The sequence below is a fragment of the Mus caroli genome, unplaced genomic scaffold (assembly GCF_978045245.1).
Source record: "Mus caroli unplaced genomic scaffold, Mus_caroli_1 scaffold_6, whole genome shotgun sequence".
Classification (NCBI taxonomy): Eukaryota; Metazoa; Chordata; class Mammalia; order Rodentia; family Muridae; genus Mus; species Mus caroli.
In genome coordinates, this window is record NW_028227261.1 from 110934805 (window position 1) to 110957162 (window position 22358).

The window sequence follows — 22358 nt, forward strand, 5'->3', positions numbered from 1 at the left end:
CACCTGGGCCGGTTCTGCTCCCATCCCACACTCCAGATGGGCAAAAAGCTCGTGGGAAGGAACAAAGGTGACCAGAGGAAATGATGTCCCAGTTGCCTCTCTGGAGGAAGGTTACTTTCCAGCCTAGCACAGGAAATAAAGGTGGGGGAGGGGGTATAAAGAGTGAAAAGGGGGCCGTGTGGATTTGACTTCTAAAATATCTAGGCGCTTCTCTCTCACCTAAGATCCTGCCTTGTCTTTATTTGTGGTTTCCCCTCAGGTCCCATCATTGCCCACATTCCTGGATCCTGAAAACTCTTCCTAGCACAGACCAGGAACCTCTCCTGCTGAACGTGAGCCTGTAGAGATAGAACAGCCTAAAGAGATGATGCATCCTGGGGTTGTGGGGTCAGGGGTCAGGTGGTCTTCCTGCTTGCTTCTGGGCTTAGAGTCCAAATGAAGGAAGGCCCTTGTGGGTAACTGAAGGTTTGATGGGACTGGAAACCTTGGTGGGAAAAAGTTAGGGAAGGAAACATCTGTCTTGAAAACAAAGGAAGCCGGGCGTGGTGGCGCACGCCTTTAGTCCCAGCACTCGGGAGGCAGAGGCAGGCGGATTTCTGAGTTCGAGACCAGCCTGGTCTACAAAGTGAGTGCCAGGACAGCCAGGGCTACACAGAGAAACCCTGTCTCGAAAAAACCAAAAAAAAAAAAAAAAAAAAAAAGAAAACAAAGGAGATGAATGGGACCTGCCCCTACCTGGTCTGTGACTAGAGACACTGAGGTAGCCTGGGAAGAAGCAAGGCTGGAGGGAAGTTAGATGAGGACCTTATTGTTTCTGTTCTCAGGACTCCAGAGAGCCACGCCCACCTAGTCTTCTGCCTTTACTGCTGGCTTCATCCTAGTCCACAGTCCCACCTGAACCCTAACACAAACACGGAGGTCTAGGGGATTACATCCTTGGGTCCCTGAGCCAGACTGCATGTAAATAGTGCAGAAAGGACACAGAGACCAATGGGTGTCCGTCTGAGATTTGAGTGTCTGCTTAAGTATTCCAGTCCTTAGTGTGAAAGTCTTGACTCCTCAGGAAGCCTGGTTACTGTTTGACAGGCCCATGGAGGCTCAGAAGCAGAGGGTTTCTACACTGGTACCTGGGTGTAAGGAGTCCCCACTCCTTACAGAGAGCGTGACTGATGCTAACGCTAACAACGAGACAGACCAAGTCCCTAGAGCGAGCGAGAGAGGAGCCGTGTGCATTGCTACCTCTCTCAGCCTCACTTCCAGCAGGTCCACTACCTGTCTGGGGCTGGTACCTGGGGCCATTCTGGGGTAGACATCTTAGGTGTCGCAAGAGTCTGGAAAGCCCCGTATTGGAATAGCCACATTCTCTTCAGCTCTGTGCCTGCCTACTCCTGTCTCCTCGGGGCCTCCAGGGCAGCAGATGCTCCCTCTGAGTTTGGCAGACAAGAGCCAAGGGGAGGGTATGGTGGGAATTTCAGCTCAAGGGTTGAGCTAATCCTGGAAGAGGCTCTGGGGTATGCCAGGACCCATGGGTCTGCATATTCCACCAGGGTCAAAAGGCCTGGGTGCTTTGGTGCTCCTGGGTTCCCGGCAGAGCACTGAGTGAGCCATCCCAGGAATAAGGTACCTCATGGACAAAAGCCGATGGTGACTGTGCCAGCGAGAGCCACTGAGTCCCTGAAGCTGTGAAAGTCGTATTCCCAGCTTAGAGGTGTATGTTACCCAGTGTGCAACTGTTCAGGGTTGGGTTTGGAATTAGATGGATGCCCAGAATGGTGTTGATCTGGGATCAGATTAGAATAGGGTTATAGCCAGCACAGGGAAGGATCCTGCTGTTAGTGTGGAGTTTTGAACTGGGTTGTGATTCTTGCTGTTAAAGGCTGGTATATGTTGGATTGGTCTTTTAAAGACAGAATGGAGTCAGGCACTGAATTTGGGTTTGAGGTTAGGATCATCCAAGGAGTTTACATTGTATGTTGGAGGTTGGTTCTGAACTTCTAAGATAATTCAGGGAGGGATATATGGTTATGTGCAATTCTGCTCTGATATGGGGAGAGTCTGCTGGGCTGCTTTCTAGGTTCCCTGTGTGAGGCTGTAAGTCTCTCTAGAGCTATCCAAGTAGGGCGGGTGGCCATCCAGGTCCAAGGGAGAAGGAGCACCAAAGCCTTCTGTGACAGGCTCATTTGGCCATTCAAGCACCTTGTTGGCATTTACCACACCACCCTTCTCTTTCTGGGAATGAGACTGGAGTTTGGTTAGGAGTATGGCTGTAAGGCTGGGCTTGTAGTGGGATTGCAGCTAACATTAAAGCTTGCCATAGAGCTATAAAAGGAACCATGCCTGTGCCAGGGCCCCCTTCTGGGGCACCTGGGACTTTGATGGTTCCCTAAGGGTGACCTGGATCAGGCATGTCTGCCTAGTTTGTTCTTCCCTTGTACCTGCTGTGTCAGACTGTAGGGGGTCAGTAGTCTGCAGGCATGGGACCCTGGGTAAACTGAGGCTTTTCATGGTGATGTGTGGTAGGTGGGATTCTAAAGAGGGTCGTGAACTCACACCTGACTTTGGTAGATCTTAAAAGAGAGTCTGTCCCTGAGAACAGTTTCTGGCATGCACCTATCTTTGCCATCATTAACTACTGAACATTCTCAAGTATTGGGGTCACTGGTGTTCTGAATTTTTCCCTATAGAACTCAAGAGCAAATCAAAAACCTTCATATGTGAGGCTAGTGCTCTGCCACTGGGCAAGACCCTCCTTTTGTGGATATTTAAGACATGACCATCAAGTTGTTGAGATCAGGATATACACATGAATCCAAGGCTATCCCATTAAGGACAGGCAATAGGATAGAAGTTACAAATCAGATTTAAAGGAGGGAGAAGGGCCAGCATGATGGTATGCCATTAATTCCAGTTCTCTGGAGGTAGAGCCAGGTAGATCTCTTTGAGTTAGAGGTTGACCTGCCTACAGAGTTAGTTCCAAGTCAGCTAGGGCTACATAGTGAGACCTGGTCTCAGCAGAAAGGAAGGAGGGATCAGAAGAAAGCTAGAGGCTTACTGGGGGAGAGGTGCTTAAAGGATGGAGTTGGACAGCATTTGGATCCGTGTGACTGGCTACATAGTTTTGTATGTAAGCCCGTCTTTCTGTCTGCATGACTGTCTTGCCTGTGTCTGCTCCAGCATGTCAGATTTGGGGTATTGTCTATGGAGGTGCATTTTCTAGACAAGATTTTTCACGGTCTGGTTCAGTTTTGAGTGGCGTGGTTGACTTTGTCATATGAACCTGTGTGATTGGGTCTCTGTTTCCATGTGAGTTTGCTTCAGCCTCTCCTTTTGACACCCCACGCCCATCCCCCCTGACACACCCCAGCTGCCAGCACGATTTACCGCAAATAATGGCTTCCCTTCCCGCTGTCTGGATTCCCACGGGTCAGGCTGCCTGCCCAGGCCCCCGGCCCTCTGGCCTCTGAAGCGGGCCTGACCTTGGAAGTGCTACACTCTGGAAATCCCCCATGCTCCTTGCCTGGGCAGGGGCTGAGAGATGTGTGGAGAGGGAGAAGGCAAGAAGGGCAGCAGTTGGCAGCGCCCACCCTCTGAAAACAAGAAGATCTTTCCCGATTCTTTCCCGGGCTTCCTTTCTCCCCATGCTCTTTTCCTAACCATGTGGTCAGGGCCCTGACTTCAATCTCTAGGTATGAGAAGAGACAGTGTTCTGCATGCCCAGACCTACTAGGCACAGTTCTGTCCTGTGTCCCGGCATCTGTGTGAGGTAAGAACTCTTGTTTACACATGCCTCAATGTTGTCTTCGTTTCTTTTTTCTTCTTGCGGTGGACAAAGGGACCATTTTTGTTCTTTGTCTGTCCAGTTGGAGATTAGGCCCTAGGGGGTTGGCATAGTAGGGACCCGAGCACAGCAGCCACTGAGTAGCAGTGTATTTATTGTAGCCACACCCACTGTTTCTCGTAACTCCTCCAAGACCCACCCAAGATCTGTACCCATCCCCACCCCCTCCCAACCTCGTGTCTCCTTTAAATCTATTTTATATCCCATTGAGTGCAATTTGTGCAGCCCATGAACTAAGGATTATGGAGGCACCCATTGGAATTTAGTTGACTTACCAAGGACCATACCCTCAAAGAAAACTCACTCTTCCCTTCCTAGGAGCCATCAACTGTCAATAACTCTTGAGCTAGGAGCGGGGCCTCATGTCTTCCAGGCTATTTTGAAATGTTCTTCTTGAGAGCCAAAAGGGAATGTTCTAGAAGGTCAGTGCCATTTATCATGTCAGGAAGTGCTAGAGTGACCTTCACAGTTCTAATCAAGCACTGATATATTCTTGCCATCTACCACTAAATCTAGGCTGTAAATTCTTTTTATTTTGTTTTGTTTTGTTTTGTTTTGTTTTGTTTTTCAAGATAGGGTTTCCTGGTTGTCCTGGAACTCACTCTGAAGACCAGGCTAGACTTGAACTCAGAAATCTGCCTGCCTCTGCCTTCCAAGTGCTGGGATTAAAGGCGTGAGCAACTTGAATTTGTGCCTGCATGAGGCTTTTGCTTCTTCAGAGTTTCCCTCCCTTAAGTCTGAGGGATGGGAATGGATGGGGCTGTGCTGGGATTGTGGGAAGGGATGGGGAGGCTCCATCCTCCATCGGCATCCTGCTGAATCATAGTCTCGGCCTCTGTCTTCTTGCTCACTTCTCTGACGAGAACTCAGGATCCCAAAAGTCTCTGTTGCAGTTCATCTCCCCAGCCCTTTGCTGTGGGAGGTGGGTCCGCAGCATGAGCCCATGATGGATTGTGACAGGCGGGAGCCTGTGGGGAGCCATCGGAAGGACCTGCTCCACCCTAAACCAGGATGTGTGCACAGTAACCCACCTTCCTACCTTGGGCCACCATGACATTTGAGTCAATTCCCTTTATTACTCTCTGTCCCCAGGCTCCTCCAGCTGTGGCTCTCTGCCCAGCTCCCACCAGGCAGAGGATGTGCCTGTCACAAGACTTCCTTTCCATTTTGAAGATGCTTCAGGAAAACACCTGGGAGAATGTTGGCTCAGCAGATGTGGTCTTGTGCTCTCTGCCCTCTGGACCAACTAAGGCCCGGGCTTCCTCCCTTTATGTGCAGGGTCATCTCCCACTCAAAGTAGGGACATGCCCATGTTTTTACCATGTGGGCTTTCTGCTGTGGACATGTCATACCAAACAAATGTGTTCTGCTGGAGTTAGTAAGCCTTGTGTCTGCTTCTTATTGGTTGGATGAGTTGGCTACTGAAGATAAATTTTCTTAAGATCAAGAGCATCCTCTTACCCCTGATACCATATCATCACTAAGCCCAGCATTAGAGTTCTTGGCCTCTCTGTGTCATGTTGGAAGGGTGAAGCAGCAGCTGCAGCAGCACATTCTGAGGGCTCTTTGGTGGCCACTAAGTGTCAATGAGAATATTTTGTGGTCCCCAAAACAAAAAGTCTCTCCCTTAGAGTATGGTCTATGGCCCTGAAGGATGAATGAGAACCTAGGGAGGCCTTACTCCCCTATTCCCTGGGTCTCTCCTCAGACAGCACTGCTCCCTGATCCTCTGCTGTGCACTCAGGTGCTCTTAGGCTCTGGGCACTCAGTACTGGATTCATTCTTGCAGCTCCTATGTTCCATGAACACCTGCTTCAGATGCACCAACAGCAACTTCAACTTACCTGGGCTCTTATGCTGCCACCAGATGTTTGTGCCAAATAGAAACTTCTACGCTAACTTAGAGAGCCCCTCTCTGCCTTCATTCTTTCCTTAGCTTGACTCTCCTGGGAAGCCATTGTCCCTTCCTAGATTCCTCCCCCTCCCAGCCCCCAGTCATTGTCCACACATTAACTGATGGAGAACTTTCTTCTTTTGACACACGAGGGGCTCCCATTAATTTTGTGTTCTATTTATGGGAGCAAAGCCTGTTCTTTCTCTTTTGTCTCTCTCTTCCCCTCCTGTCACTTCCTGCTCTCTCTCTCTCTCTCTCTCTCTCTCTCTCTCTCTCTCTCTCTCTCTCTCTCTCTCTCTCTCTCTCTCTCTCTCTCTCTGCCCCAGCTGCCCTTGAACTCACCATCTTCCTTTCTCAGCCCCCAAATATTGGACTTTTTAGGCATAACCCTCCATACCTGGCTCTACTTTTTTCCTCTTGATACTTTCCCATCATGTCCGTGTGGTTCACTCACCCAAGGCTGTTCTTCTCAAGGCTGTGAATAATCTTTCTGCAGCTAAATCAGATGTCTGCACCGCACACGGCAGACATGCCGTGCATCACTTTCTTCTTGAAAATCATCCTCTTTTCACTTCCAGGATGACAAAGTCTTCTGTTGTTTTTGCTACCACTGGGGCTACCATGTTTCAATGCTTTCTGTGTTTTAGCTTCTCCTCTGGTTTCAGGTTTATACCCCCACCCCACTTCTAGGGACCACATGCAAGGCCTGTCACAGGCAAGCTCTCTACTGCTGCACTGTACCCCAATCCTTCAGTTTCTTAAGGTAAAAGCATCTTAAGTCCCAGTCCTTCTATGTCTCCATTTTCACTCACTCCCCGGATAGCCTTGCCTGGAATCACTGTTCTGTTACTGAGATTACAGCACACAGTCTAGGTGACCTAGCTGAATTTCTACCTGCCTTACCCAGTCTTGTCTTTGAGGAATAAGGTGGGACATGATTGTGTTCCTACTGGAAGGTAACTTCTTGTGAGTATAAAGCTACCAACCATTGAAAGAAGGACTGTGTGTGTGTATGCGTGTATGTTTGTATATGTGTGTTTATATATGTATGTATATGTGTGTGTCTGTGTCTGTGTGTGTATATGTGTGTATGTGGGTGTAAGTGGGTGTGTATGTATGTGTGTATATGTGTATGTATGTATGTGTATGTTTGCGAGGGAAAAGGGGGTGGGTGTTGTTTTCTGCTGTTGTTTCTGGTACTCACTGTAAGGCAGGAATGCTTGACTGAGATGATGTAGTAGACCGTCTGATGGTGAGGAGGCTGAGAGATACCTTTGTTGTGAGAATCACCCCAGGTAGGTTGCAGGAAATCTAAGTTGTAAATCTGAGGCTTCAAGGGGAGAAGTGACGACTCTCAAGTACCTTTCTGGAATCTTTCTGACATCAGATGAGGACCTTCCTTTTTTGTTTTTTTTTGTTTTTGTTTTTGTTTTTTTCTTTTCTGGCATCAGAACCAGGATTTGGTAGCCTATACCTCTTGTTACCGGGTTAATCTACACAGCCTGTCTTAACCTTGGTGTTTTCTTTCATCTAAGTGTTTTTTCCCCGTCCCCCCCCCCCCCTTTCCTCTCTTGTACTGTGGATGACCGCATCTTGTATTCTAGGGCTCATCAATCCCAGAAACGGGGAGACAGGAGAGCGTTGGTTAGTGGGAGACAGGAGAGCGTTGGTTAGTGGGCCTTTGTGAGGTACAAGCCCATGGCTGATACTCAGGGCGGGAGAAATTGTTTTGGGGGAAAACAATTTCTTTGTTTGCTTTGTGCACCTGACCTACCAGGCTCTCCCATCCGTGTGATTTCCCTCTGACTCTGGCCTGATAGGACAGGGAGGACCTGCAGGTCACCCAGGCAGGCCCTTTGGTGGATGGGAGAGTACTCTTCCTCCACATTGAAGAGCTGGATCTGATTAGAATAGGAGTCACACTGAACTGTCACAGTTTACATCTGCCTAGACAGATCTCTAAAGTATGGCCACCTGCTGTTTTGGTTAGCCATTTAAAAGTTGACAGTAATGGAGAGATGACTCAGAGGTTAAGAGAACTGGCTGCTCTTCCAGAGCACCCCAATTCGGTCCCCAGCACTTACAAGGCAGCTCACAACTGTTTGTAACTCCTGTTCCAGGAGATCTGACACCCTCACACCAACACACATAAAATAAAACAAAATGAATATTAAAACAAAAAGAAAAATTCACAGCAAAAGACATTTCCCTTTGAAAGGGCATTGCTTGCTTATAATCTCAAATCAGGGGCAACACCCACTTATAAACTGTAAGACACTCCCACTTGTTGACCTGTTGATTTCCACTGTTTTTTTTTTAATTAATTAATTAATTAATTATATGTAAGTATACTGTAGCTGTCTTCAGACACTCCAGAAGAGGGCGTCAGATTTTGTTACGGATGGTTGTGAGCCACCATGTGGTTGCTGGGATTTGAACTCAGGACCTTTGGAAGAGCAGTCGGCACTCTTAACCACTGAGCCATCTCACCAGCTCCCTTCCACTGGGTTTTTATACAAGACTTTCTAAGAGATGTTTGGATAGTCTCAGTGTCTTTGAGTAAATTTCTACCAAGTCACATTGCATTTAGAAATGCAGATCTAACCACTGAGTGTGGTAGTTTAATGATTTTAATTCCAGTACTGGGGAGGCAGACCCAGGAAAAACTCTGAGTTTGAGGCCAGCCTATCGAGAGAGAGAGAGAGAGAGAGAGAGAGAGAGAGAGAGAGAGAGAGAGAGGAAAAATGGACAAAATGCTGTGTATAATGAAAGCAATCCAGCCTATGGGCTTTTATGAATGGCTGTGTACACACGTGTTCTGTATGCACGCCTACATTTATTGTATTATAGATCAGTGAGTGTCTGTGTAAGTTAAAACAATTAAATCAGCCCTAAATGGGGCCTGGAGAGATGGCTCAGTGGTTAAGGGCACTGGCTGTACTTCTAGAGGACCTGGGTTCTGTTCCCAGCACCTACACAGCAGCTTACAACTGACTGACTCCAGCTCCAGGGCCTCTGATGCCCAGTGTGGGAACCAGATACTCATATGGTACATATACATATATGTAATCTACATATACATATATGTAAGCAAACACATATACATATAAACTTTTTTTTTAAGTTAAAAAAAAATCAGCCCTAAGTGCTATTTGGTTCATATGATTTTGGTAAATTTTTGACAGTTAATTTAAATTTATTGGTAAAATAAAAATGAAAGATTGTGGCCTCCCTTCCCCCAGCCTGGAACTTGCTTGCTCAAGGGTGGAGCTACCGGCTCATTCATCCTGTCATGCCTACCTACTGCTGGAACCTGCCTTTGCTGCCTGGAGGCACACACGTGTTCGTCCTGCTACTGGACCCTGAGTTACTTGGCGGGAAGTTGGGTTCCCTCCCCCTTCCTTTATAACTGGGTGTCTGAAAATAGTAAAATTGAGCCTTGATCAGAACTTGTTGTCTTGGCTCCATTGTTTCTTCCGCCCCGTCTAGATTCCTCTCTTTTCAGCGAACTGCCATTCTCAGTTGAACCGTTCGTGTTGTGGACTGCGGGCAGGCCGCAACAGTTGGCGCCAGAACTGGGACCTGAAGAATGGCAGAGGGATGCTAAGAGAAACGACTGCTGTGTGGAGCTCCACAAGAAAGGAAAGGATCTTCGTATCGGAGGAGCATCGGAGCAACGGACAGGTACACATGCTAGCGCTAGCCTAAAATTTCAGTTTTGTAAAGTGTTGCTGAGGATGCGGTAGGATACGAATCAAGTTTGAATCAGTGCTGACCCAACACTGTTTCTGCTTGGGGTCAGTAGTTCGTTAATTGGAACTAGATACGGAGACAGGCGGTGTGCCGCAGTTTTTTAGAAAGCTGCTTAGGTGGAAGAAGGAAGGGTTCAAAGTCAGAAATTTTTTAGATAAGATAGATAGCTGTTGTCCATGGTTCAAAGAAGAAGAAACGATAGATTGTGGAACCTGGGAGAAAGTTGGTGAGGCCCTGAAGCGAGTTAGAGTTTGAGATTAAGCTTCAGAGGCTGAGTCTCTTTAGATATTTCTAGTTTAGATAATGATTAATGTGGTTCCTATCCTAAATAGTAAAATTTAAGATAAGATATAAAGCAATGCCTCTTTATTAAAGCGTTAAAGCTTGCTTTAATAGGTATTCATAGGTATTAATTGATATCCAAACTTCGTAATATGATAGTAATGCTTCTAATATTGATTTTAACAGTGATAAATTGTTTTAAACATAGGTTTTGCTTTCCCAAAGTTGTAGGTATTATCCTAACCTTGCACAAAAACTTAAAAATTATGGTTAAAACTGCCATTGTTCCATTGACTGAAGCTTGCAGTTTGATTGCAAATTTAAGATTGATGCTCAAATTAAAAAGTATTTTACCTTTGAGTCAATACAGGGCTCTGGGCAACCCCAGAGCGGCTTGTGGCCTTTTCTTTTGTTTTGCAAACAATGCCTAAAAAAGTTTTTCCCTGTGTTCAAGAAAATTTCTTTTTAACAGTGTTACAGATCTATTCAGATGTTTAAAATAATGCTTAAATTCAAAGATTTTTGCTTCTAGTAAAATGGTAATCACTAGAAAATTTTGCCTCTACGTATGGCTAATATAGCTTTACATTATGTAAGAAAAATGTTTATTGTTTCTGCTTCTTTACAAGAAGCCAAAAGTTTTAATCTTTCAGTATATATTGTTTCCTAAGTGGAAAGTATTTTATTAACTAATGCTTCTCAAGGGAAGTTTACCTTAAATCCTTGCTTGTCATTTTTCTAGTTTGGACTAGCTTCTAGCCTTTTAACTTTATGGCAATAGTACATCAGAGACTGTATATTCAGACTTAGTAAAATTAGTCATTTAATAGAGTCATAATGATTTTTCACTCTTCTTCAGTGTGACCAGCCATTCTAACTCAATCTTAGACTGGTCTAATATTCAGTTCAATTATTAGAGATTCCTATATTCTAAATTACCTAGCAAAGTTAATTCAGAGCATTTCCCCCAAAGTCACCAAAGGCTCATCTTGCCTTCACCTTATTTGTCCTAAACTTTTTGCAAACTGACATTAAAGGTCAGTCTGCAGTGCAGCTGGCACCCAGTTACTTCTAATTTGAAACTAGCTTTAGCTTTACAATTTGCATCTAAATAAAGTACCTTGACTTCTCCAAACAGAAAATTTACATTGCTACACTCTCATTGTTTAGAATTCTTCCTTTTCTCAAGCAGGTCAATCTACATTCTCCGGTTCTCCGCCCCTAAGAGCAAACAGGTGGTACTGCTAATCTCCCTTCCAAGGACATCCCAGCATGTGGCTTTTTAGTCTAAGATAAGATTTAGATTTACCAGGAGAGCTAGGGAAGTAGAAATTTCATATATATTTACAGAGATTAGTTCTTATTTTGATAGAGATGGGCTTAGTCCCTTAGCTGGCCTCTGGCTTTCCACCCTTGCTGTTACTGCAAGGTGTCCTTAGTTCCTCAGGCTAGGGAATAACAGGTATGAAGAGGAAAGACTTTCAGCTCCTATTTTAACCAAAATTAATGGTGTTAATACTGACATAATTCTTGTCTAGGCCTTGCTAAATCTGAGGTTGACAAGTCTCATATAGAGACCGCGCATTAACTCAGAACTGCGATACTGATTCATAATCATATGAATACAGTATGGGTACCGCTTGGCACAGGAGATTACTGCGGAGGGAAGGTCCAGATTGACCGTTTCTGAGTTCCCTGTGCGACACACCTGATTTGAAAGAGGTTGGTATCTGACTCCAGCTAAAAACCAAAAATACTTAAGGCTCTGCCTCCCCTCCCCAAAAGATACCAAGAGCCACAGATGTGAGTTGTTATAATGCTCACGGGAGGAATCAGGTCAATGTCCACCCAAGTCAAGGTTAAAGGCCCACTCATCTATGGATGAAAAAAATCATTTGATCACCTCTGTTAAGCATTGCCTATTAAAACTTAATTAATAGGGGGGAGAGAGGTTGGAGACCTTGCTGTCATAAGGGCAGGCCCTTCACTGCCTCCCACCCAAATAAAAAAGCCAACTGGCCTTGTACTAAAGAGCTGGTCTTAACCACTTCTCACTGTTTCCCCTGCCTATCATCCAAAATTGCCGAGGATTATCAGCTCAGTGTTATTCTAAAATTGTTTAGTTAAACTCAGCCAGGGTTCCAATGCCCTACTTAAAATGCAAACAGGTAGCTACCTATTCAGCACTAATTAGCATTATAAAGTCAGAGCCTACAGCCCAGCGCTGCTATTCAGTCAGTGCTTTAAAGACAGTCTTAGCCAGATACAGTTTACCATTAGAAAAGTTAGGGAATCCCACGGAAACAGGTTTTTTCTTTAGCCCTAAAAAACTCAGGCAGAACTATTGAACATAGATAATTTTTCTGCCTCAGGCCACCCCCTTTTTTATTTTTGTTTTGTTAACTAATGGGAGGAAATGTGGCCTCCCTTCCCCCAGCCTGGAACTTGCTTGCTCAAGGGTGGAGCTACCGGCTCATTCATCCTGTCACGCCTACCTACTGCTGGAACCTGCCTTTGCTGCCTGGAGGCCCACATGTGTTCGTCCTGCTACTGGACCCTGAGTTACTTGGCGGGAAGTTGGGTTCCCTCCCCCTTCCTTTATAACTGGGTGTCTGAAAATAGTAAAATTGAGCCTTGATCAGAACTTGTTGTCTTGGCTCCATTGTTTCTTCCGCCCCGTCTAGATTCCTCTCTTTTCAGCGAACTGCCATTCTCAGTTGAACCGTTTGTGTTGTGGACTGTGGGCAGGCCGCAACAAAAGATGTTCTGAAAATTAATATGTCTCCACTTCAGTTGCTAAGCCAATAAAGATATTTGTTTTCTTTACTGAGTCTCAAAAGAATGTTTATTTGTTTAAAATCATCATTTTCTAGCTCTGGCTAAATACACACTTTCTATTTTAGGTTATTATACTATATTTTATATTCCTTATCTAGTATCTAGATATGCATATACATCTGCAGGCTTCATATGCTATGTATCTGAGCTTCATCCAGACGTTACACAAAACTCTGAATAGAAGATTTGGCTCTGCAAGGAAATCAGTAAGTGCTGTACTTTGTATGGTGTGCATGGCACTTAAAGCTCAAATACAGAATCACCAATAAAACTCTTGGCATTTCTGTTGCTTGTGTTTGGCACCATTCAGAAACAGAACACATTCGTTAGAAGATCCTGCTTTATCTGGTTAAAACCTGATCTTTGTTTTTTCTCTTTTAAAATTTTTTTTGGAGATTATTTAGTACATGTGTGTGTTTTGTTGGCGTGGATGGTTGCATACCACGTGCACGCTGATGTCCCTGGAGGCCAGAAAAGGGCACCGGATTCTCTGAAACCGAAGTTATAGATGGCTGTGAGGCAACATGTGGGTTGTGGGAACTGCACCCAAGTCCTCTGGAAGGGCAAGCTGGTACTTTCAACCACTAAACCCTGAAACCGTCTCCCCAGCCCTGAAACCTGGCCTTTATCTGCTTGCTCTAATCATTTTTGCCACAGTGTGTATGCATGAGATGAAGCTGTGTATCAGGCGAATATACTATGACCATTCCTACTCTTTTCTACACGTATGTTTAAAGATAATCTACATAGACCCACCAGAGGAAAAAATCCCTAAAGGATCTCTGGACCAGGATTCTAAACTCTACATTAAAGGTAAAAACTAAGTTTATATAAGACCTATGAATCTTCGATACTTCTGGTTACTAGAGTCCTTTTATGTAGAGTGAATTTATGTCCACAAGCCTCCTAAAATGGTGGTTAGGGAAATACCGAGCCAGTGGCCTCCAGACTGAAATTGTATTAGAATCTTTTTCAGGCTTATGTTTGTGTGCTCTGGGTTGGGTTATGCTCATCTCTGAGTGTGCTACTGCAGTGATGAGCAGCAGAGGGCATGCAAATAGGCTCAAGTCTGCGTGCATCCCTGATGGTAGAGACAACAGGATTGGCTGGTGAGTTGGATGTGAACTCTCAGGTGAAAAAGTCAAGGATGGCACTACTGTCTATGGCCAAACTACTGGAGAGACGGGGCAGCCATTGGACTTTAAGAAACACTGACTGGAGTTGTTACAGGTGAGCATTGGGGTGGGGGACTCAGGAGTTCATCTCTGCAGAGTCGAAGGTGAATAATGGGATTGACTAGGCAATCTGGATATATAAGAAGGACTATAACCAGAGTTCAGAAGGTCTGTCATGGCAAAGCCCATGTCTTGTGTTTAGCATAGTCTCTGACATAAGAGACAAGCACCCGGCCCACAGTTAACATATTTGTTGAGTACAAGGTCTTTCTCAAAGCCATGCTTCCGGAGACCTCACCCTCATCCGAGTACTTCGTCCTGTGTCAGGGCTCCGTACTCTATGGCTTTGATGGTCCTAAAGCGAAGCGATGGCTGGACTGTGTCACTAATGACATCATGATGCACTGGCAGCCATCATCCCAAACAAGAAACAAAGGAATCTCTGAAGTTAAAAAAAATCCACGGAGCCGTTAGATGCCAGCCAGGAGGAATCCGTTCCCTGGACGTTGTCGTACTTTTCGGCCTCAGCCGGCGCACGTGACAGTTGGGAAATAGTCACCGTCAGAGCTGAGTACGTTTGGCCTCATGCTGGTATAGATGAGAAGGTAGGATCATGGGTGGAGGCAGTGTTTTGAGGAAGGAGGAGGAGGATAGTCTCTGTGAACCTTTGTTGTTGAGACAGGACCTTACTGTGCAGCCCTGGCTGGCCTTGAACTCATTAGGTAGGCCAGGTGGGCCTCAAACTCACCCATCAGCCTGTGTTGCCTTGCAAGTGCTGGAATTAAAGGCCCATACTACTACACTGGGCACCTAGTTTCTTCTAGATTGATTGGTGCTAACCATTTGGAATGTTCATGCATAAATAGGGCTCAGTAATCCTGGTGGTGATGGGATGTAGGTAAAGGTCCCAAACCGTGAAGAATCTTTTTTGATGGTTCTCTGCCATCACTAACTAATTTCTTTTGTTTCTTTTTCATTCCAGCCCTTGACTTTCATAATTAAATTGAGAGCATCACAATTTTTCCCTTATCACTTTACCTTTGGCCCCAAAATATGAGACAGGCAGAGTTTGGTGAAGGAACTCAAGCCTGACCTTTACCTTTAATGTATATTACACAAGAGACTTCCTTTCTGTGTTTTAATTCACATTGTTTTAATTCACAAGTGTTTTAATTCACATTCTAGGTTGGGCTAAGGAAAACTGACTTGTCTGAAGTAAGTTCAAGTCTCCTTCCCGGGATGAGGGCATTTTTATTTCCTTCATACCTTCTCTTAATAATATACAGCAGAGACAAAGACGACAGACAACTCATTCGGAGATAGAAAATACATTTTGGGTAGTGCAGTCCCTACCTGTTCATCAAAGAACATGACAATGGTATGCTCTTAAAGGGATACAGAGGTTGGGGAGCCTAGAAACTGTCACCATGCAGCGCGGTCTCCATTATCAGAAGAGCATTTCTGAAGTAAACCCTGGGAGCTAGGGTAGGTTTCTGTGGTGAGTGGCATAAGCCAACCTAGGACAGTGCCGAGGGCAATGGCGGGAGTTGCCTAATATTGAGACAGAGCCAAGCTGCCGGGAACGAGGCCGGAGCTTACTGTCTAGAATATGGGGAGCAGTTAATAAGGAGGCCATCACTGACTTCTCAGAGGACGAAAACTGGGCCTTGGGCCCTCTGGAGTCCTCTGGCTTAGTTTTCTTGGTGGGGCTCTTAGCTTGAGACAGACCCCTTTCAACATTTTCTTTACTGGTTTTGGCCACCTTTCCAGGTGTAGAGACCGTGGATGGCTCCATGTGTGCTTTGCTCTTCATCTTGGGGTTAATAGCATGAAAAAAGAATTTAATCAGGCCTCGTGTAGGGAGAGGCTGGCGTCGCGTGCCCTGGTGGGAAGTGACCTTGACCAGGTTGGCCCTGAGAAGCTTTCTCTGAGTTGGTGAGCGTGGGAAAGGAAGGCTCTGGGAAGCCCGGGAAAGCACAGGCTGGGGGGCTTCAGCAGTCCTCGCAGGTTCTGGGACAATGGATTCCTCACTTTGACTGTCTTCCGTGTCCTGCTCAGAGTCTGTCTCCATGAAGACTTCTGGAGGTGGATCTGGGAACTGGAGCTCAGGGGACTCCCAGGGGCCGTGTGAACAGGCACCCTCAAGATGAAAGGTATGGCCCTGTTGTGAGGAGCCCTGGAGTGGTCTGTGCAGGAGCCTCTTCTCCTGCTCTCCATCCTGGCGTGTCTTTTGACTGACCAGGGAAAACCCAAGACCTGCGTCCCCTTCTCCAAGGTCCCCCACAACTTTGGGTTTCTCTAGGTTGAACTTTTTCCTTCCAGCTTCCATGTCAACACAGACTTGGGTCTTATCCCTTTGGGATTGCGAGGCCTTGGAGCTCTGCTGGGCAGAACTGTGGGGCACTGCTTTGGAAGGAGGAGGCCTTTGCTCCTGGCACACATCCTGTACTGCAGAAACTGGCTGGTTTTTAGGGTGGACCCCTTTTGCATTTGGGGCTGGTGAAGATGGGCATGCAATGGTCTGTTCCTGTAGCAGTGTGCTCTCTGACATGTGTAGACTCCTGAGAAATCCCTGGATGGATTCACTCTCTAGGTCAGCTGTACTTAGCTCCTTGTATTCCCTCTTTTCCTTTTCAGAAATCCCAAACTGCATTGCTAGGATCTTTTTTTTCAGGTGGAAATTCAGTTTGGCCAAGATATATGTGTTTATTGGGTAGGGTCTGCATGGGGGAGGCTGACTCTCTGCAGGCACCTTCTCTGTCCTTCCGTCCGCCTCTGCTCCAGGCTGGAACTCTTCTGCAGTGTCCGCAGACACCTCACTGTCATCCTGAGCGCAGGGCTCAAGTGGGGTAATTTGAGTCAGAGCTCTTGATGGGCTTTTGACAGCTTTGGGCATCTTCTCTCTGAGTCTAGGTTGGCTAGTGACTGCTGGGGATGCATGCCTAGAGAGAGCTACACAGTAAAGGGCAGGCAGGCCTGACAGGAAGGCCAGATACTTTTGATGTAAAGTTGTCTCCAGTTTCTTAATGGTTTCCTTAGGCAGGGATTGGGGCTTCTTACAGTGTTCAAGGAGAGTACCAGATAAGGTCTGTGTCTCCTGCCTGAGGGTCTTTGGTTTCCAGGGAACAACTTTGTGAAGTAAGTCAGGGTCACTTTTATTTTCTGCCTGTAACTTCCTGCATTGGCCTTGTGGAATCCAAGGGAAGGGAGCCATTGTTGCTAAGCTTCCAGGAATTTTGCATTCCCAAGAGCTCCAGACTTGGGCCGGGACCTTGCCTTCCTGGATCTGTTCACATTTGGAATCAACATGGCTTTTCAACATTTCCCTTGTCTTGGCAAACAAGTGTGGCATGGGGATTGTCCCTTTGCCCCCTGTGAGTGAGAACACGTCACCAGGCCCATCGGCCTCTGGTTTCCCCGGATGTGAGATGCTCACATTGGGTAGCCTACTGCTGCCGCAGGGCAGGGACTGAGGGTCTGTCGAGGAGAGCAGCATATTCATGGAGCGCTGGATCCTCTGGGGCAGCCCCCAGTGGAGGTGAATCAGCCGCTTCTGCAGGTGGAATTCCAGCAGCCTGCGCTTGTGCTCTGGGAAGATGTCCCTGGTGGGATGTAAGAAGGGCTTCCTTGCCAAGGAAGTTTTTACTGTCTTAGCCTCACCGGGTGCTTCACATGGCATTCGGCGCTGGTTTTGGAGGAGGAGACCTGGCAGGCCCCACTGAAGCTTGCTGAGTTGTTTCTCTAGGAGGTGGCGTTCCAGTGCTTCACACTCAGCCAGCGTCAGGAATGGGACAGTGATCTGTGCTCCTTCATGCTCATAGGGAGTCTTGCCATTCAGAGAAGTCGGGGAAGAGGGCAAGACTGACTTACATGGTGTTTTGGGTAAGAAAAGGTCCGAGAGTACCCCTGAGGGCTAAACATCTGTGGAGGGCTTGGACATATCCTTTTTCTTGCAGGTACCTTGAGAGCTCAAGGAAGTCACATCCAAGGACTCACTGTGAAGAGATGGAAGGCCACAGAATAACTGGCTATAATATTCACTCTGAAGATTGTCCCCTGAGTCATTAGCTTTTGCCTTGGGGAGTAGATAGAAATTCCTTAGGTGTTCACCTTCATGAGAGGGCAAGCAAGTATGAATTTGGTGCCAGGGCCTTCCTTGTTGCAGGTTTATAACAGGCCATTTGGAAACCCAGAAGGTCTGGACAGGCTGGCCTGCCGAATACAAGCTGTTGATCTTGTGGGAAACGATCCCAGTTCTGTCCTCAGTGACCTTAGAATTGCTGCTCAGAGTGCAGGAAGATGGTTTTTCTCGAGATCGACGCAATAATGTTGGGTCTGGCATGAGCTGCCTCAGGGACTCCTCCACACGTCTCGGAAGACCCCACTTCTGGAAATGTATCCATTTTTTTACATGTAGTTCAAGAAGCCCACGGACTTTAGGACTAAGTAATGGCAGATGGGAAGACAGCATTGAGTCCATATGTAAGGACATAGTCTGTGTCAAGTTTGGATCCAGGGATAGTAAAGACACAGAGGACTTCACATGATGAAGGTCTTGGCTTTCCTGGTCAAGCTTTGCTTTTCTTTGCACTATTGTTTCCTCAATCATTAAAACCATAGGTTCCTTGAGCCTTGAAGAAGTCACAGACTTTGAGACCATGGGCATGTTGGCGAGATGAAAATTTTGGTCTAGCTGGAGACGATCAGTCCAGCATTCTTGGACCCCGAATGTGTTGGTCAACTGTGTTAAGTGTCCCGTTAGTTGTGTTAGTGTTTGGTTTCCAGGCTCCGTATTCTGTTCAAAAGACATGGGCGACATCTCCAGGTGCGCAGAGTGATCAGAGCCCTGTGGCAGTCCCAACAAAGCAGGGGAGAGCTGGCTTTTCTCACTCTGCACTAACTGCTGAATCTCTTCAGTCGCAGCCTCACAGATTTGGCAGCTGGGATCTAAACACAGGAGCTGCCGCACATTTCCCTGCTTGGGGACCCAGCTTTGGCTTGGAAGAGAAAAATAAGACAACCATTAATGAACGAACTTGGTCTGCCTCTTTGGAAGACTGTGTCTGGAGATTTCTGGGCCCTTTTCTCCAGTCCCAAAGTTCTAACCCTACACTGTAGGAAATGAGGTCCTCACTCAAAGCATAGGGTGCTGCTGTATCCAGAAACTCTTGGGAATCATCCGTGCTCTCCAAAAATGAAGTAGAGGGTAAGATGATGGGAAGATGGAATCCCAACAACTGCTCCCCCACCCTGAGGACAGACAGGAGGTAATAGCAGCAGGGTCAAAGCCAGGGCTCTCCCTTTGGAAAGGAACAGCAGGAAGACCGAATGACATGGTGACCTCTTTATGCTGAATTCCCTCTCTTGACAGGTTGATGTCTGGGTGCAACCCTAGCAATGTCCTTTACAGAGCATGGGCTAGTCCATTCTGAAATTCAGACCTGCTGAGACCCTAACATACAGATTGGGTGTGGGGTGGCTCTTCCCTGCTGAGATGTGACCCATCTCTGCCCTGGCAGCCCTCTCAGCTGGCGAACCTGCCTGCCCGTGTTTGTCCTTCCGTCAGTTATCCCTTTCCTCACCCCTGGCCTGAATCAGGCCAAGAAATCATCAGAGTTTAGACCACAGGAGGTCAAGAGGTCACCTTTTCATGATAGAGAGCAGCTCCCATGGCTTCTCGGCTTCTTCTTGGGAAAGTCTCCGGGCTGAGGAATCGGGACAAAGAGTTATGTGGCAAATGAGCATATTAGGGGGATCCTACAGGAATCACAGACTCAGTGCTCTATGGCATGTCTGTGTAGAGCATAACCATTTACAATTTGCTCTCCTTGCCCAGTTTCATTTGGGCATCACAGGCAAGTGAGAATTAACAGTGTTATACCTACTTTGTGGATGACTGAGTAAGTTACACTTTGCAACCCATTATCAGCCCCTCCTTCCAGTACCCCATCACACAAGTCCTCCCTCCATCCCACCTTCCCCTTCTTTTTTTGAGAAGAGGAAGTCTCCTTTTTGGGTATCACCACCCCCCACTAACTCTCACTCCATAAAACTAGTTCTTCATCCAATTTTCTCTCTCCTGTGACAAAATACCTAGCATTTTGTCAAGTAGTTTAAGGGAGAAGACGCTTGTTTGGGCACATAGTTCCATCCATCATGGGTCGAAAGGCATGGCGACCAGATGCCTGTGAGTGAAGCTGTGAGAGAGGCCATGTTATCATGGAGGTCCTAGGATGGCAGAGATGGATGCCAGAGATACGGAAAGTTGGACAAGGAATGCTGTCTGTACTGAGCATAGCCAGTTATAGTCAGTTAGCGAGAGCCCAGAGAGAGCTTTGCAAGCGGAGGACCCTATAGGAGTGGATCTTGAAGGATTACAGTCCACCTTCTGTTCTGCCTGCAGCTCTGCTTCCAGATGTGCCCTGATGTGAACAAGCCACGTTGCAAGCGCTTGCTGTTATGAGACAAGCCACTCAGTCGCTATGCCTTTCCCACTGTGATGGATGGATAAGCTCTGAAGCTGTAGGCCAAACTTCCATTGCTCTGCTAGGCACATCATCCCAGTGAGGAAGTAGTGACTGCTAAGTGTGCATCCCTTGCTGCACAGCAGTCTTCATCACGTTCTTAACTGCTTAGTATCAGGGAAATTAGGTAGAGCTTTTCGGAACACTCCCAGTTCCCACCCACCGCAGTCTTCTGTGTAAATCCCAGGCTGTAGAACTCATAACTTCATGAGTTAGAACACCTGGCTCTCGGCAACAGGGGCTCTGAGGGACAGAGGAGGTGGGAACTCTCCCAGCGGTGGGAGTCAGGGGACATAGGAACTTTACCTCTTGACGCTGCATCTCTAGCCCTTTGCCTGACCTTTCGATGATGCTTAAAGAGAAAAATATTACAGTGTAAAGCCAGGGCTCATTTTCTTCTTCATGTCCAAAATGAGAGACAGATCATAGACATTTTCCTATGTTTCCTAAGCTCTCATGTCTCTGCCTTTCTTCCCACCTGAGCATTTCCCCCTCTCTGCCTATCTTCGATTCACATGAGGCTCTCCACCGTCCTTCTTCATGTCTCTACTCTCAAACTTCTGTAGGAAGGATGGCACGGGGGAGGGAGGGGAGGCCCAACAGACTCAAAGACACTTCTGACGGCCCGAGGACATCAGCTCACAAAGTCCTGCAAGTGGAGCCCCTCGCCCCAGCAGGTTGGGAGGTCTTCTGAGATCCAGGGCAGTAGTTTTTCTATTACCTAATTCTCAACTCAAGACCAACAGGGAGACTGGTGTGGCCTTTCAATCGGAGTACATTGCAGGCAGCACTGAGGTGGTGGTGGTAAGGAATTATTTATAGGTCCTTTGTAACCACTTACTTTTCTAAGTCCTTTGGCACAAAATGGGGGCAATCTGGAATAGCATTTAAAGGTTACTTATCTAGGCTTAAAGCATTTCAATCAGTCAGTGTTTTCCTACCCGGTAGCAGCTCTCTTTAGGTTCCAAGCTCAATCCCTGGTAACTCCGTCTTACTTGCCAGGCAATTAGGGAAATGATGAAGATGGAGGTGCAGGTACATAAAAGATAATCTATGTCCCAGAAAGAACATGCAGGGATTAACATGGCCTAAACCTCATTAGCATGAGGAGACCAGTCATTTCTGTATTAGTCGTTCAAGGACCTATGTGCCTAATGACTCGCTGCACTGGGCATTGGCTGCCTCACAGAGGATGGAATTAGAGCACCAGACTGCATCACAAAGCCCTCGGTTCCACAGAGGTTGCTCCAGTGGTGTTTCATTGGTCATCTGCAAAAGTAAATCTTTCTATCTATCTCTATCTATCCATCAATCTATCATCTAGCTATCTATACACACACACATTCCCCGCCCCCAACTTTACTTCCTCTGTCTCCCATCCCATCCCAACCTCTTTGTTCAGCTTCCTCTTCCAGAACTGTCCAGTCACTTATCTTCAGAATCTTGAGTTATTTGGCATACATGGCACCTTGTGTGAGAGAGTGACTGGGAGAGAGAGTAACCCACACTAACTCTACACCCGACCTGGGGACACACAGGAGCTTAGAGAGGGCACAGCATGGGGGTGGCTTGAAAATGGAGTGCTTTGTCGTGGAGGAGTGTGATGCTTACAGATGCTTTCCACCCACAGGCAGGACTGTCAACTGGGTACCAAGTCTTCAAGTACGGGAGCCTATGGGGGACATTTCTTGTTCAAACACCATGTATCTTTCAACAAAATATTACTATGCGGTAATATTTCTGATTGAATGGGTAATTTCAACACAGAGATAGGATCAAGTAGACATACTGAAAATAGAAAGTATGCTAACAGTGATTGCTTGTCAAGATAGTCGACACCGGAGGAAAAAAATCAGTAGCCTAATGATAATTCAGTAGACATTATCCAGGGTGAAATACAAGTGAAAAACAAAACAAAACAACAAAACCAAAACCAAAACCAAGCATCCAAGAGTTGTGACATGTATCAAAAAGTCTATTATAAATGCAACAGACATCCTAGAAACAGACAGACAGACAGACAGACGACAGACAGACAGACGACAGACACACAC

At 46.6% G+C, this 22358-nt stretch overlaps 2 long non-coding RNA genes and 1 pseudogene across 4 annotated transcripts; 2 read left to right on the forward strand and 1 right to left on the reverse strand.

Moving 5' to 3' along the window:
• The first annotated feature begins 39 nt into the window (after positions 1–39).
• LOC147004337 (uncharacterized) lies at positions 40–9412 on the forward strand. Of its 3 annotated transcripts, XR_015047422.1 has the most exons (5): positions 40–141; positions 260–332; positions 3687–3763; positions 4157–4260; positions 4931–4991. It is a non-coding gene; the product is annotated as an uncharacterized LOC147004337 (long non-coding RNA). The 3 variants fall into 3 exon arrangements; XR_015047424.1 differs by lacking the exons at positions 3687–3763; positions 4157–4260; positions 4931–4991 and adding an exon at positions 9222–9412; XR_015047423.1 differs by lacking the exons at positions 3687–3763; positions 4157–4260; positions 4931–4991 and adding an exon at positions 8975–9181.
• A 25-nt stretch (positions 9413–9437) lies between these two features.
• Positions 9438–12593, forward strand: LOC147004338 (uncharacterized). Its single transcript, XR_015047426.1, has 2 exons — positions 9438–11489; positions 12205–12593. It is a non-coding gene; the product is annotated as an uncharacterized LOC147004338 (long non-coding RNA).
• A 2499-nt stretch (positions 12594–15092) lies between these two features.
• LOC147004339 (spermatogenesis-associated protein 31F1B-like) lies at positions 15093–21473 on the reverse strand (annotated as a pseudogene).
• Positions 21474–22358: the final 885 nt, after the last annotated feature.